A 14,441-nucleotide genomic window follows, 5' to 3' on the forward strand; every position below is an offset into this window, starting at 1 on the left:
TACTTACGAGATTCTTGCGCTACTCCTGAAATGGTACAGTATATTTGAAAATAGACTTAGATTAGCTATAAACATAAAGTAGAATTAATATAATCAGACAGGAGAGAAAATGGAATAATATAAAATATTCACTTAAAATAAGACAGAAAAAAGATGAAAAAAGAAACAAAGAACTGCAACAAATAAAGTTACAAATATGGTAGCTATTAATCCATCTTTATCAATAAACATTTTAAATATGAATAGTATGAAAACATCCATTAAATGACAGAGTGAATAAAACAAACAAGACTCAACTGTATGTTGTCTATAAGAATCCTACTTTAAATATATAATACAGGCAGATTAAAAGTATAGGGATGGACAAACAATCCAATTTTAAAAATGGGTAAATGACTTGTGTAGACATATTTCTCCAAAGAAGATATATAAATGGCCAATAAGTGCATGATAAGATGATCAACATCATTAGTCATTAAGTAAATGCAAATTAAAACCTCAGTGAGATGCCATTTCATACCTACTAGGTATAGCAAGGATGTGGAGAAATTGGAACATTTATACATTGCTGGTGGGAATGTAAATGGTGCAACTGCTATGGAAAACACTTTGGCCATTCCTCAAGGAGCTAAACATTGAATTACTCTATAACCCAGCAATTTCACTCATAGGTACATACCCAAAAGAATTTAAAGCAAGGTCTCAAAGAGATATTTGTAAACCCACGTTCATAGCAGCATTGTTCACAATAGCCAAAAGGCAGAAACAACCCGTGTTCATCAATAGATAAATGGATAAGTAAAATGTGGTATATGATAAATGAAATAATATTCAGCCATTAAAGGAATAAAGTTCTAATATATGCTAGAACATGGATGAACCTTGAAAATATTGTTTAGTGAAAAAATGCCAGACACAAAAGGACAAATGTCATATGATTTCACTTATATGAAATATCTAGAATAAGCAAACTAGAGATTACAAGCAGTTGGAGAGTAGGGATAACAGAAAGTTATTGCTTAATGGGTAGAGAATTTCTGTTGGAGATGATGAAAAATTTTGGAGATAATGATGATGGTTGCATAATATTGATAAGTAACTAATGACACTGGCCAAAATTCATTTAATTGTACCCAGGGGCCAAGGAATATGAGGAGGGGATTGACTACAAAGTCATAAGGAAAATTTTGGGGGTGGTGAAAGTGTTCTATATCATGATTATGATCGCTACACATCTGCATGTTTGTCCAAACTCATCACATAATATACTTAAAACAGGTGAACTTTATTACATATAAATACCTCAATAAGCCTGGCAAACATGAAAATATAAAAGCAATCCCCCAAAATAGAAACTAAAATGGAATTAAATGTTCTCAATAAAACTGGGGGAAAAGAAACGTTATTAAATGAATCTAACTATGTATTTAAGTGGAAAAAAAACTAAAAAAACTCAAATTGTTTTTAGTAATCACATTGTTTGTGGTTATTGGTCATTGTTGCTCTAAGACTTTGTACTGTGGAAGAAATCAAGTAATTATGTTGCTGTTATTGAGAACTGAGATTTTTATATTGCCGATAGGAGATATTGATTGATATAAGATTCATGACATTAAGTAAAAAATCTGTAGCATGATTTTGAATTGGAAGTGTCAGTGTGAGCTCGTGATATATTTTCTTTTCTTTTTTAATTATGTTTTTTAACCCTGTTAGCTGAAAAAGACCTCGGATCCATGACCAATCCAGTACCAATGATATCCCTGGCATCCAGATTGTTATTTTTAAATATCAATTCCTATTAAAAGTAACCTGAACTCCTTGGAAATGGCTGATTCCAGGTCTGGGCCAGAAACTATAGAAGATGAGCTTAAAATACCTTATTAAATCAGGAAGCAAAGAAGTTAACAAAGACAACTGATGTCTCAAAAGGACTCAGGAGCCTACCTAAACAAATACACACTAAACACACTGGCCAAAAATTGTACCATTTGAGCAGCAATAAAAGTAGTGGCTGCAATGGGTTGAAACCAAATCAGACTAAATTCGTTTATTCATAATGACACTATAAAACCCATTTTACTCGTCACTTTAAAAAAATGGTAGGGAATCAACTCATTATTCTGAAAACTGATAAGAGAAAAAGGAATCAACATTTGTTATGCTTTTCCTATATAAAGTGGATATCTTAGGACAATTAAGTGATAAGAGAAAGTTTCTCCAGAGAGAAGCATTCCAACTAATCCAAAATAGAAATGATAGAAAGTAAAACAGTGGAAATTCAAACATCACCAGTTGACAACACCTAACGAATTAACGGATCTAGGAAAAACCATCAATAGCTGATAACAATGCCAAAAAAAGAGACAAGGAAATTACGGTCTTTCTGATAGAAGCATGCAACATCATTTATAAAGTAGTCTTGCTTTAAAAAAAAAAAAATCAAATCTGAATCTGACCAATCCTTAAGATGTAACTATCAGTTTAAAGCAAATACAAGGAAAAGAGAAACATATTAAGTAATACCATGAGAATGCAATCAGTAAAATCTACACTGTGGGAAACTCAGCAAGACAAATGACTGAGAACATATATATACACATATGCACAGATTTATCATTTTTATATAATCATATAATTTTTAACTCTTTATAACTTTTAAATTATGTAGAAAAATATATCAGTACTTTACTGCTTTTGGATTTTACTTCTTGCTTAGGAATGCCTATCCCAAATGTATAAAAAATCATGCATAGTTCCTCTAATATATTTATACTTCTAGTATTCTAATATATTCTAATACTTCTAATATATGACTATATAACATATAAAATATATTCTAATTCTTCTAATATAGTTATACTTCTAGTATTTCCTGAATTCATATTTGTAAATGGGATAGAATATTTATTTTAAAAATAATTTTTTATAGTCAAGTCCCATCATCATATATTAACTCATTCTGATTTCAAAATGCCATCTTTATTGTAAACTAAATATTCATAGCCACATAAACCTTTTTCTAGATTCTTTGTATGATGTATCTGGAAGGTTTTTGTGTGTGACAATAAAATAGGTTTAAATTACTATAGTTTTAGAGGTAGTTTTGATACCAAGTAGGACCCATTACCCTTCATTGTCCTTTTACAAAATTTTATTGGCTCTCCAAATTTACCCTGCCAGAGAAACTTTAGAATCAGTCCAGTTCCATATAATATGCAATTTAGTTTTTCTCCCAGCTTTTTATTTTGAAAAAAATTTAAAGATAAATGGAAAGAATAGTAAAATGAACACCTATATACTCTTTTCCAGATTTACCAATTGTTAACATTTGCCACATTTGCTTTATTGCTCTTTTTGTCCAGCAATTACACTCCATTCATTAAAAAAGAAAAAAGGCAAATGAGAACTCCAATACATTGTTGATGAGACTGCAACACGTTATGGACACTTGGGAAACGGTTTGACAGTGTCTTATAAAGTAAAACATACACTTACCTTATGATACAATAATCCCGCTTTTGAGGTATTTAGTCAAGAGCAAATGTGACTATATGCCCACACCAAGAATGAAATACAAAAAGCATTTTTCATAATAAGAACAAATTGGAACAAACCAAATAGTTATCAACTGGTAATTGATTTCAAAATTTATTATGTAATACTATTGTGCACTAAAAAGAAATGAGATATTAGTATGTACGACATGGATGAATTTCAAAAACATTAAGTGAAGAAGTCAAACACAAAAGACTACATATTGTATGATGCCATTTATATGAAATTCTGGAAAAACCAGAACTACAATGGCAGAAAGCAGGTCAGAGGGTGCACAGAGCTAGCGTTAGATGAGGGAAATTATTGCAATGGGGAAAGAGGAAACTTTTGAGAGAGATAAAAACATTTTATCTTAATTGTGGTGATGGTTCATGACTGTATACATTTGCCAAAACTTATTGAACTATACAATTAAAATGGATGACAATGAATGAATCTTATTTTATGAAAATTACACCAAATTTATAAATAAACTTGGGGGAATCTTAAAAAAAGACAGAATTAGGCAACACAGTAAGAACTGATTTGAAAAGTTCTCCAAGATATTTTGTTAGGGCCAGTATCTATATAGGAAAAAATAACCTGAGTCTGTATCTGTAATTGCATAGAACAGCTCTTGAAGTATAAGAAAGGAACTGAAAAGAGGGCTGCCTGTGGGGAGGTGAACTGGGTGGTTGGGAGAAGTGGTGGGCTTTTTCATTTTTTTAAAAGTATTTTCCCAGGAGCATGTTATACCATGTTAAGAAATAAATAATGAAAATAAAATAAAACAGGAATAAAAATAAAATGAATTTAGACTCAGAATTTTAAAAAGAGAGAAATATGACCATTTTTAGACTCAAATTTGGTGAAGTGGGTCATACCAGTTACATGAACATATTGGTATTTTTTAAATATAACAACAGTAACAACTAACATTCACCAAGTTTTGTCATGTGCCAAGCACTGCTAAGAATTTAGTAACTTGAACCAATGTAAGTAATGGGTCTGAGATCGTACAGCTGGCTAGAAGTTATGAGTGTCTAAAGGCTGTCTGGATCTTTACAGCATGGAAGAGAGTAACATTAAGTGAGTGAGTGCTTCTTGTGGAAGTAAAGTATGACAAGAAAAAACGTTTATTATACTGGCACACCCACTCAGGAGGCCTTGGTCTGAAAGGCTAGGCTGACACAACTAACAGGCCACAGAGGACTGGTCCAAGGTCCCAAGACTTAAGGATTATGTTGTGGGAGTTATACCTCAATCAGGGTTCTTTGTATTGAATCAAAAGGAAATAAGCCAGGCAGAACATTAAGTGTGTTCAGCGTGATCCAGGACAACCTGAAGCGTGTGGGTAACACCTTGATCTCAGATGCCTAGCAGGGACATAAATTTGATGTATGCCCTTTCAGCAGCTGGAAGAGCCAGAGTGGGAGAGAGGTATTCAGGGAAAAGAAGAAAAGAGGTGAAATAATTAAGAGAGTATAAGTGGTGTAGGGCCTGTGATGGAGAAATCTCCTCACTTTCTGTCCTGGGTATAGTTTCAGGGATGGAACTAGCACAGGAGAACAACTGCTAGATGTAACAGGGTGTTCCTTCATTAACCTTGAGACCTGAATATCTCCAAGAACTGCTACTCCCATTTATCTCCAGATGGACTGCTTAGGAGACCTAGCCATTGCAAGCCAGTGTCTGGATCTTGACATTTCATTTCATCTAATTCATTAGACCCTTTTCCTAGTATCTATCACTTCCAAGAACCTCTATTTTCATTGCTTCCTTGGGATACCCCACTTTTCTGATTCTTCTGTGAAAACTAACTAAACCCCTTCAATTTCTCTCCTGCATATCTGAGAGTTTGAAGAGTCAATCTATCCCCAGGCAGGGAGATAGATGAATAGTACATTGAGTAGCTTATTCCAACAACTTTAGAACTTGATACTATAGCTAGACTATAATTAGTTGGTATGAGTCTGAATCTTATGTTGTTGTTTTTTTCTACACTATGTGTCCTGTCTCACCCAATTTACGAGAACTTTTCTTAGAGCCAGGGGCCATAGACGTCATACCATCCAATCTATTAAAACCTCAATATTCTATCTCCAAATATATTGCTCTCTCTACTGCACCCACCCTCCTCTAAGGCAGGAAACTGACAGCACACTCAAATTGGTTATTTCTCAGAAAGTTTAATAAAAAAAACTATTAAATAAACCAGTATAGGGAAATACAATGGCACTAGTGGTAGCCACTATGCGCCTAGAAGGAATGAGAGGAGAGGGCATTACTAGAATAGAAAGACCAAGAGAGATTTGTGGAAAGGGCTACCTGCCAGGAGCTGTAATCTTTTATCAAGAGATATAGGAGCCCACAGACACCTTGCAGATTGGGAGCCAAGGGAATACCCTGATCTCACTCTCTTGGCACCCTCCGATCTCCTGCCAGAGCTCCACATTGCTCAAGTTCAACCAGAAGCCAGAGGGTTCAGTCAACACAAATCAGCTTTCTGGAACACTGAGCAGGGCAGAGAAAAACAGAGTAAACCTAAAAAGGTTAAACAGAACATCATCTTTAACTGCAGTCACCTTAATCTATAGTCTGATTTCTTCATAGCTACCAAGCAGTCTTTTTTTTTTATTGTGATAAAATATATATAACATAAAATTTGCCATTTTAACCATTTTAAGTGTACAATCAAGTGACATTACATTAACAATGTTCTGCAACCATCACTATTTCCAAGCCTCTTTCGTAACCCCAAACAGAAACTCTGAAGCAATAATTTATTTCTCACTCCCCCAAGCCTCTGATAACATAATTTACTTCCCATCTCTGTAAATTTGTCAATACCTTAGATATTGCACATAAGTGAAATCATGCAATATTTATATTTATTTGGTTTCTTTCACACAGCAGAATGTTGTAACATATATCAGAACTTCCTTTCTTTATATGGCTGACTAAAATTCCATTGTATACATTAATGTATAAACAAATGTAGTATATGCATACAATGGAATTTTAGTCAGCCACACTTTGGTTGTTTCTACTTTTGGCTATTTTGAATAATGCTGCAATGAACATTAGCATACAAGTATTTGTTTGAGTCCCTGTTTTCAATTCTTTTGGGGATGGGAGACTATCTAGGAATACCAGGTGCTGTAGGTGTTAAAAATAAATTTAAAAATACAATAATAAAAATAAAAACATAAATTGCTATTAAAATATATATATATACACATATATATAAATTGCTGATGTTATTCTCTTTCTTAAAATGCTGTAATGCTTCCCAATTTCAAAATTTACTATAAAGTTACAGTAATCAAAACAGTGTAGTACTGGCATAAGAATAGAAATAGATCAATGGAATAGAATTGAGAGCCAGACATAAACCTATACATTAATAAGCAATTTATTTCAGACAAAAGTCCTAAGACAATTCAGTGGAAAAAGAATAGTCTTTTCAACAAATAGTGCTGAGACATCTTCATAACCACACACACAAGAATAAAACTGGACCCCTTACTTACACTTATACAAACAAAAAAATTAACTCAGAATGGACCATAGGCCTAAACGTAAGAGCTAAAAGCATAAAGCTCTTAGAAAAAAATGTAGGAGTACATGTGATGGTGGATTAGGTAAAAGCTTCTTAGATATGACACCAAAAGCACAAGCAACCGAAGAAAAAAATGGATAAATTAGACTTCATCAAATTAAAAACTTCTGCGCTTTGAAGGACGGTGTCAAGGAAGTCAAAAGATAATCCTCGGAGTAAGAGAAAATATTTGTAAATCGAATATTTGATAAGGGATTTATATTAAGAATATATAAAGAATTCTCACCACTCAACAGTACAAAAGGCAACCTAGTGAAATATGGGCTAAAGATTTAAACCGACTATTCCCCAAAGGAGATCTACAAATGAGCGATAAATGCATGAAGAAATAAATGCTCAACGTTGTTAGCCATCAAGGAAATATAAATCAAAACCACAATGAGATACCATTTCGCTTGCTCAAGGATGGCTTTAATAAAAAAGACAGATAAAAACAAATGTTGATAAGAATGTATAGAAAATGAATCCCTTTGTTTTTCTCTTGATTCAACTTAAAAAGTTATATAAATACTTGTTTTTTTTTCCCCCTTTTCTTAAATTATAAGTTCTTTAAATACTGGGACTGCATCTTTATACAAAATTTATCAATCCCAAACTTTTAACAGATTTAAAACTAATATCCCCATATGACAGTTTATCTCATCTAATAACACGTGTAAATTTTTAAAATTTATTGGGGTGACACTGGTTAATAAAATTATATAGGTTTCAAGTGTACAATTCTATAATACATCATCTGTATGACACGTGTAAATTTTGCAACTAATTTGTCTTGGCAGAGTCACCACAAGCATATTACTCAAGCTAGATGTATATAAATCTTTTTAATCCATGGTATTAGGAGCAGAAATGTGTACAACATTCTAAAGGATGTTGTAGAAATAAAAGCAGCAGCTGCTTTCTTACCACTGTACAGCCCAGAGTTCAGAAATGGCTGACCGGTGTCTTTCCCACTATTGTTGTCATACTCCCACCTCCAGGCAGCCTACCAGAGCACACAAATAACCAGTATGAGCTGCCTCACCTGTAGACTCTCTCAGATCCAATGAGGAGGTTTTATTCTCCAGATTAAATGTCTGAAATACAGCTCACCAGTGAAGAACTTGAGGCAGCTTACTGAAGGAGGGAACTCAGAACTGTGAGGAGAAAAAGGTAGTTGGAATTTCCATTTCTGGCCAACATAGAGTAACAGGGACTGGATTTACCTTCTACCTTAAACAACTAGAAAACAAACAACAAAATATATGAAACAATGGTTTTTAGATATCGGACAGCAGGTAGCATAGGACTGTGATCCTTGAGAAGAGGGAAACGAACAATGTGATCTCTATGATCATGCTATCTTACTGCCTGAAGGAAGCCTCCAAGCTGCTATGCAAGGAAGGGAAAACCAAATGTAAGCCAGAAGTCTCTGCAGTGAGGAAAAAGACAGGAGTTCAGGTAGGCCAAAGTGGAGAGACTGCAGGGCAGTGTATGGAGGGGAAGGAGATGCACAGAGGAAGAATTTTGGGAATCTGCAGAGCGGTCCCTCCAGGTCTGAGTCCTGATCTGTGCATGTACACTGTGAAGAAACTACCCAAGGCTGAGAAAAGATTTATGGAAAAGAATAACCAAGACAATTTGGGGACCTCTTAGAGGTGTGGGAATAGTTTGTGTTCCTGCCAGCCAAGATAAAAAAAAAATCTTGTAATGCTCAGTGCATTGGGTAGAATTCCAAAAATGGTATATTGTCTTCGTCATAGGGATCAACTAGCCCTAGATAAAAGGTTGCGTGGATCTACCCTAAAAAATGTTTAAATAGAAGCCTCAAAAGGATCCATCTGATTCCAAATACCTACACACCAGAAAAAATCCAACATTAGACAAAAGAATTCAACATAATATAGCAACCAATAATGTAAAATCCACTCAAAAAATACTAAACATCCAGGTCGGCTTTAGATCAAGCGGTTACTTCATCATGGCAGACTACTAATCCCTACCATGGGGTTCAAGACCTGCCAGTGCTTTCTGACTCTTTAAAAAAGATACTAAACATCCAAAAAAGCAAGAAAATTATACCCATAAACAGATCAATCAATAGAGGCCAGGGGCAGATCTGGGGATGCAGAGACACGGGGTCCCAGAAGCAGGGTGGCCCACTGGCTCAGGGCAGGGATATACCAAGGCAAGATGAGAGCCAGTATTATGACCCAGAAGAAACTTGCCAAGGACACTTACAAGAAGCAAGGGATTATCTTGGCTGAGTATCAGGTGGCCCAGATGACAAAGCAGTTGGACAATCTGAGGCAATGTGCCCATAAGCACAAGTAGGAGATCCAGAAGAATTGCAAGTTCCATGTGCAATTCCAAGACATGTGTGCCATCATGTGGATCCCCTGACTTCTAGAAAAGGCTTTTTAGTCTAAGAAGCTGGGCATACAGATTATCAAAGTGTGCTTAGCCCTGAAGCACCCGAATGGAGGTCTGAGAACTTTGGGGTATTAAAAGGAAGGGAAAAAACTGCCCAGGATGTCAGCCAAGATGACCTGATCAGGGCTATCAAGTAAAGGCATCTGGCCCTAGCTTTGGCATCATCCCTGTGGGTGCCGCATACCACATTCATTCTGTTCCAGCTGAGCTCAATATGGATCATACTGTGGTGCTGCAGCTAGCAGAGGGAAATGGCTACATGACCACCAATGAGATCAAAAACAGTCTTAAATGGGAAACAGGGTGAGTAAGGTAAGTGCTAGAACACCTGCTGAAGGAAGGGCTGATCTGACTGGACTTGTAGACCCCGGGGGAGCCACACTACTATCTTCTAGCTTTCTTCACTGACCTCTACTACCAGGAGGTTACAGCTAAGGAGGCCAGAGAAGCTCTCTCCTTAATCCATGAGAATGTGGAAGGTGGCACAGCAGTAGGCAAGGATAAGAGAGAGAAGCTATTGGTGAATAAAACCCGAACAATTTTATTTAAAAAAAAATAGAAAAAAAATCAATTGATAAAAGAAAGTCCAGAAATTATCATGGTGACAGAACTAACAAACAAGGACATAAAAGCAGCTATTATAAATATGCTCTATATGTTCCAAAGGTAGAGGAAAACATGACCATAATTAGAGAAGCAAAACATAAAAGATTCAAATGAAACTTGCAGATATAAATACAATACCTGAAATGGAAAACAGACTAGATGAAATAAAAGCAGATGCTGAAAAACAAGATCAATGATCCGAAGAAACAGCAATAGAAACCAACCAAGATGAAACACAAAGACAATAAAGAATTTTAAAAATGAACAGAGCGCCATTTATGTGTAGAATAATATTAAGCAGACTGGCATGTGTATAATATTCCCCTACGGATCCCATAAGGAAAGAAGGTGGTGAGAAGAGATTTAGAAAGAATATTTAAAGATATAAAAATAATTTTTAAAAATTCAAAAAATAAAAGATAAAATGGCCAGAAAATTTCCAAATTTGCTGAAAGCCATAAACCCACAGATCCAAGTTTAATAAATTCTAAGCAGAATAAATTTAAAGGAAACCACGCCAAATAATTTCATAATAAAACTAATGACAACAGTGATAAAGAGAAAATCTAAAGAACAGTTAGAGAAAAAATACACATTACTTACAGAAGAATAAATATAAGAATGACAATAGACTTATCAGAAACTATGTAAACAAGAAGACAAAATAAAAATGTCTTTATAGTACTGAAAGACAAAAACCTGCCAACCTAACATTCTTTACCCAGCAAAATTATCATTCAAAAATTAAGGTACAGTTCCTCAAAAAGTTAAACATAAATTACCGTGTAACCCAGAAATTCCACTCCTAGGTACGTACAAATCCCAAAGAACTGAAAATACATACTCAAACAGATACTTTGCAAATGTTCATTGCAGTAGTATTCATAATAGCCAAAAGGTAGAAACCACCAGTGTCTCTGTCAGCAGATGAACGGACAAACAAATGTAGTATATACATATAATGAAATATTAGTCAGCCATCCAAAGAAATGAAGTTTCGATACAGGCTACAACATGGATGAAACTTGTAAACATTATGCTACATGAAAGAAGACACAGAATGATAAATATTGTATGATTCCATTACATGAAATTTCTAAAAGACAAATTCACATAGACAGTAAGATTAGAGGTTACTAGAGCCCAGCAGGAGGAAGTAATGAAGAGTTATTGATTAATGGGTAGAGTTTCTGTTGGGAGGGATGAACAAGTTTTGGAAATAGTGGTGATGGCTGTACAACATTGTAGATGTAATTGCCATTAAATTTTACATTTAAAATTGTTAAAATGGCAAAATTTTATGCTATGTCTACTTTACCACAATAACAAAGGCAAATGAACTATTTTTTAGATAAACAAAAGATAAGGAAATTTATCACTGTAATTTTGATGAATGAGAATATTCATGCTCTACAAGAAATGTTAAAGGGAGTTTTCTAGACAGTCTTCAATAGCTTCCCATTGCCTTGAGAATAAAAAACAACATCTTAAACATGCCTCACAAAGGCTCTGTATGCTCTGGCCCCTCCCTACTTCTCTAGCCTCGTCTTACTTTGCTCACCTCCTCACTCTGCCTTTTAGGCTCACTGGCCTTCTTTCAGTTTGAAGTCTTCAAAAGACCTTTTCACATGCTAGTCCCTCTACATGGGAAAAACACATAGCTTTGCTCTTTCTCACCACCTTCAACTAAGGAACTCGTACCTTCAAATTTCAGCTGAAACACCATTTCCTTGGTAAAGATTTTTACTATTACGATGACCATGTCCTGGCTTGCCTAGGGTAGTCAGTTTTCCCCTGTTCATCTCAGCCTAATTATTAACTGCTCTCCCTTTCACTCTCAAAAGCATCCCAGGGTAAATTACATGGTCACTCTATCCATGAGGAAGTCCTACCACCACATGGGTCAGCTGCATTGTTACATGTTCTCATAGCTCTTCGTACTTTGCCTTCATTGCACTGGTTTATATTTAGTTATTTGTGAGGATTAATATCTTTGCCCCTCATTAGCCTGGATAAACTTGGTCCGCTGGGACTGTTTGTTTTTCTTCATTCATTCATGATTGTGTCATGAACATCTCACACAAAACCACATACTATGTGAATAGCATATAGTAAGCACTCATATTTGCTGAATGGATAAATTTCTGTCTAGCAGGCTAATTTATTGAAATACTCTGTACTTTTCCCACTCTCCAACCCATTTCCAAGGTGGAAGCCTGGTGTTTGTTCTCAATTCTGAACTCCATAAGGAGATTATGCTAGGAAAGGAGGGAAGACAGGGGAGAGTGCCAGGACCTCTGAGCATCCAGGCCTAGAAAGGATACAGGTCTGCAGTTTCCATAAGCAGTGGGGACCTGTGGACTCCAGTGCTCTGTAGAACCTGAGGGAAAGGTTGGGGGTTCCATGGTGAACATAAAGGTTCCTCTACAAGCCACATTGCCTGCCACGGGCTGTCAGGTTAACAGGTGACCTCTCATAAATAACCAGGACTAGAGACCAGAAGGGCCTCCCTTCTCCACTCTCCAGAACAAGGGTTCTCAAATGAGGGCCTGTCTTATTTATCTTTGTATCCAAAAGCTCACAGTAGGTTGCCTGATTTGTTGAATGGAACTGGAACAATGACAATGTCAAGCTTCAACTATAGTCCAGATCCTTGCAGTGGGCAAGAGCCCCACCTACTGGACTCTTAAGTAACTGCAGACAGCTTAAGCGGGCTTCGCAGGGAGCAGTGGCTGAGAACTCACTTGGTCAGTAGAAACTTTGCTTTCCTGGCAGCAGCTGTACTGGCGCCAGGAGCATTGCATTGGACTATCAATCCCCTAACACACTCAGGTGGACAAAATAAAGTACCAAGTCCTGACTTGGGACCAAATGCCATTGCTGCTGAAAGCTGTCAGACTTAGCATTATCTTGCCCCTAGTTCCCCACACTCCCACCATTTGATCCACCCTAAAGGCCCTCTTCTCCCACAGGAAAAATGTCCTCTTCCTTGCATGGCACATGCTTTCCTCACACCTGGCCAGCTGCTACTCTCTTCAGAATCCTGGGCCAATGTCAGTCAAATCTTTTCTTGCTTGTCCCCTTTGGGGTGTTAACTCTGGCCCTTAGTGACAGGACTCAGTAGTGTACAGAACTGTTCCCATGTCCAACTTCCCCCATGAGACATTGAACTCTCAGGGAGTTCTATGACTAGTTCATAGTAGGCAGGCACTCAATGTTGAATACACGTAGATCAATTTTCAGACATAGAAAGACACCTATGTTCTTGTCTCAACGTGCCACTAAGTTGCAGTTTTATCAGCCCTAAGCAAATCATTTGATAATCGGCTGTTTTCCCAATGGTTCTCAACCAGGAGCAATTTTGCCTCCTAGGAGATATGTGAAAATATCTGGAGCATTTTTGGTTGTCCAAACTGGGGGATGCTACTGGCATTTAGTAGAGGCCAGGGATGCTGCTACACATGCTACAACACACAGGACACTCCTCAACAATTATCTGGCTCAAAATGGCAATGTTGCTGAGGTTGAGAAACCCAGCCTAATAGGGTAGAAACCTACAAAGCATAAACCTACAAAAGAATGTTGGAAAGTCTCCTGTCGTGTCATTTTGAGGTACACTGAAGAGGGGCCTGAGCCATCACGTGTATGATTCACTGAATTTGTGGATTTCAGCAATAGTACCAGATCTCTCATGAAACCAAAGTTTCTAAGAAATAGGATCAACAGTGTTTGGCATCATAAATTAAGATGCTAAACAAACAAAAAAACCACTGCCAGGATAACTATTAACTCCAAGATCCAATTTGAGCCTTTGTTGAAATGACATGTTGCATATCACAAGGACACCAAGGAAGGTCATTTCCCAAATACTCTTTTTTTGTGCAAATGGCAGTCATAGAGTGCTTATTTACAACATGCCAGCAGCTGTGCTAAGTGCTTTAGATAAATTCTCAGTCCTTACAACAGCCCTCTGAGTAGTCAGATTTTACGAACAACATGGGAGAATACTCTCTATTTTAAATATAAGAAAGTAGATTCAGACATTAAGTAATTTCCTGGTAAATGCTGTTAGACAACTTGCTAAACTGCTTCATTTGTGTAACACGTTAGCTGCATATATACAGCGGTTTCAGCTTTACAAGACCTAAGGGGAAAGAAGGTCTGCTAAAAAAGCAAACAAAACTGGAAAGAGTTATGTTTATAAAAGAAAAAAATGAGTTATGTTTATGCAAAAGAAAAAATAAGCGTAGCTTTAAAACAATACAGT

General features: G+C 36.3%; 1 pseudogene; it reads left to right on the top strand.

The window, feature by feature from the left end:
* Positions 1 to 9,223: 9,223 nt before the first annotated feature.
* On the top strand, positions 9,224 to 11,147 carry LOC120609163 (vacuolar-sorting protein SNF8-like; annotated as a pseudogene).
* Positions 11,148 to 14,441: the final 3,294 nt, after the last annotated feature.

The sequence above is a fragment of the Pteropus medius genome, unplaced genomic scaffold (genome assembly GCF_902729225.1).
Source record: "Pteropus medius unplaced genomic scaffold, Ma_sr-lr_union100, whole genome shotgun sequence".
Lineage (NCBI taxonomy): Eukaryota > Metazoa > Chordata > Mammalia > Chiroptera > Pteropodidae > Pteropus > Pteropus medius.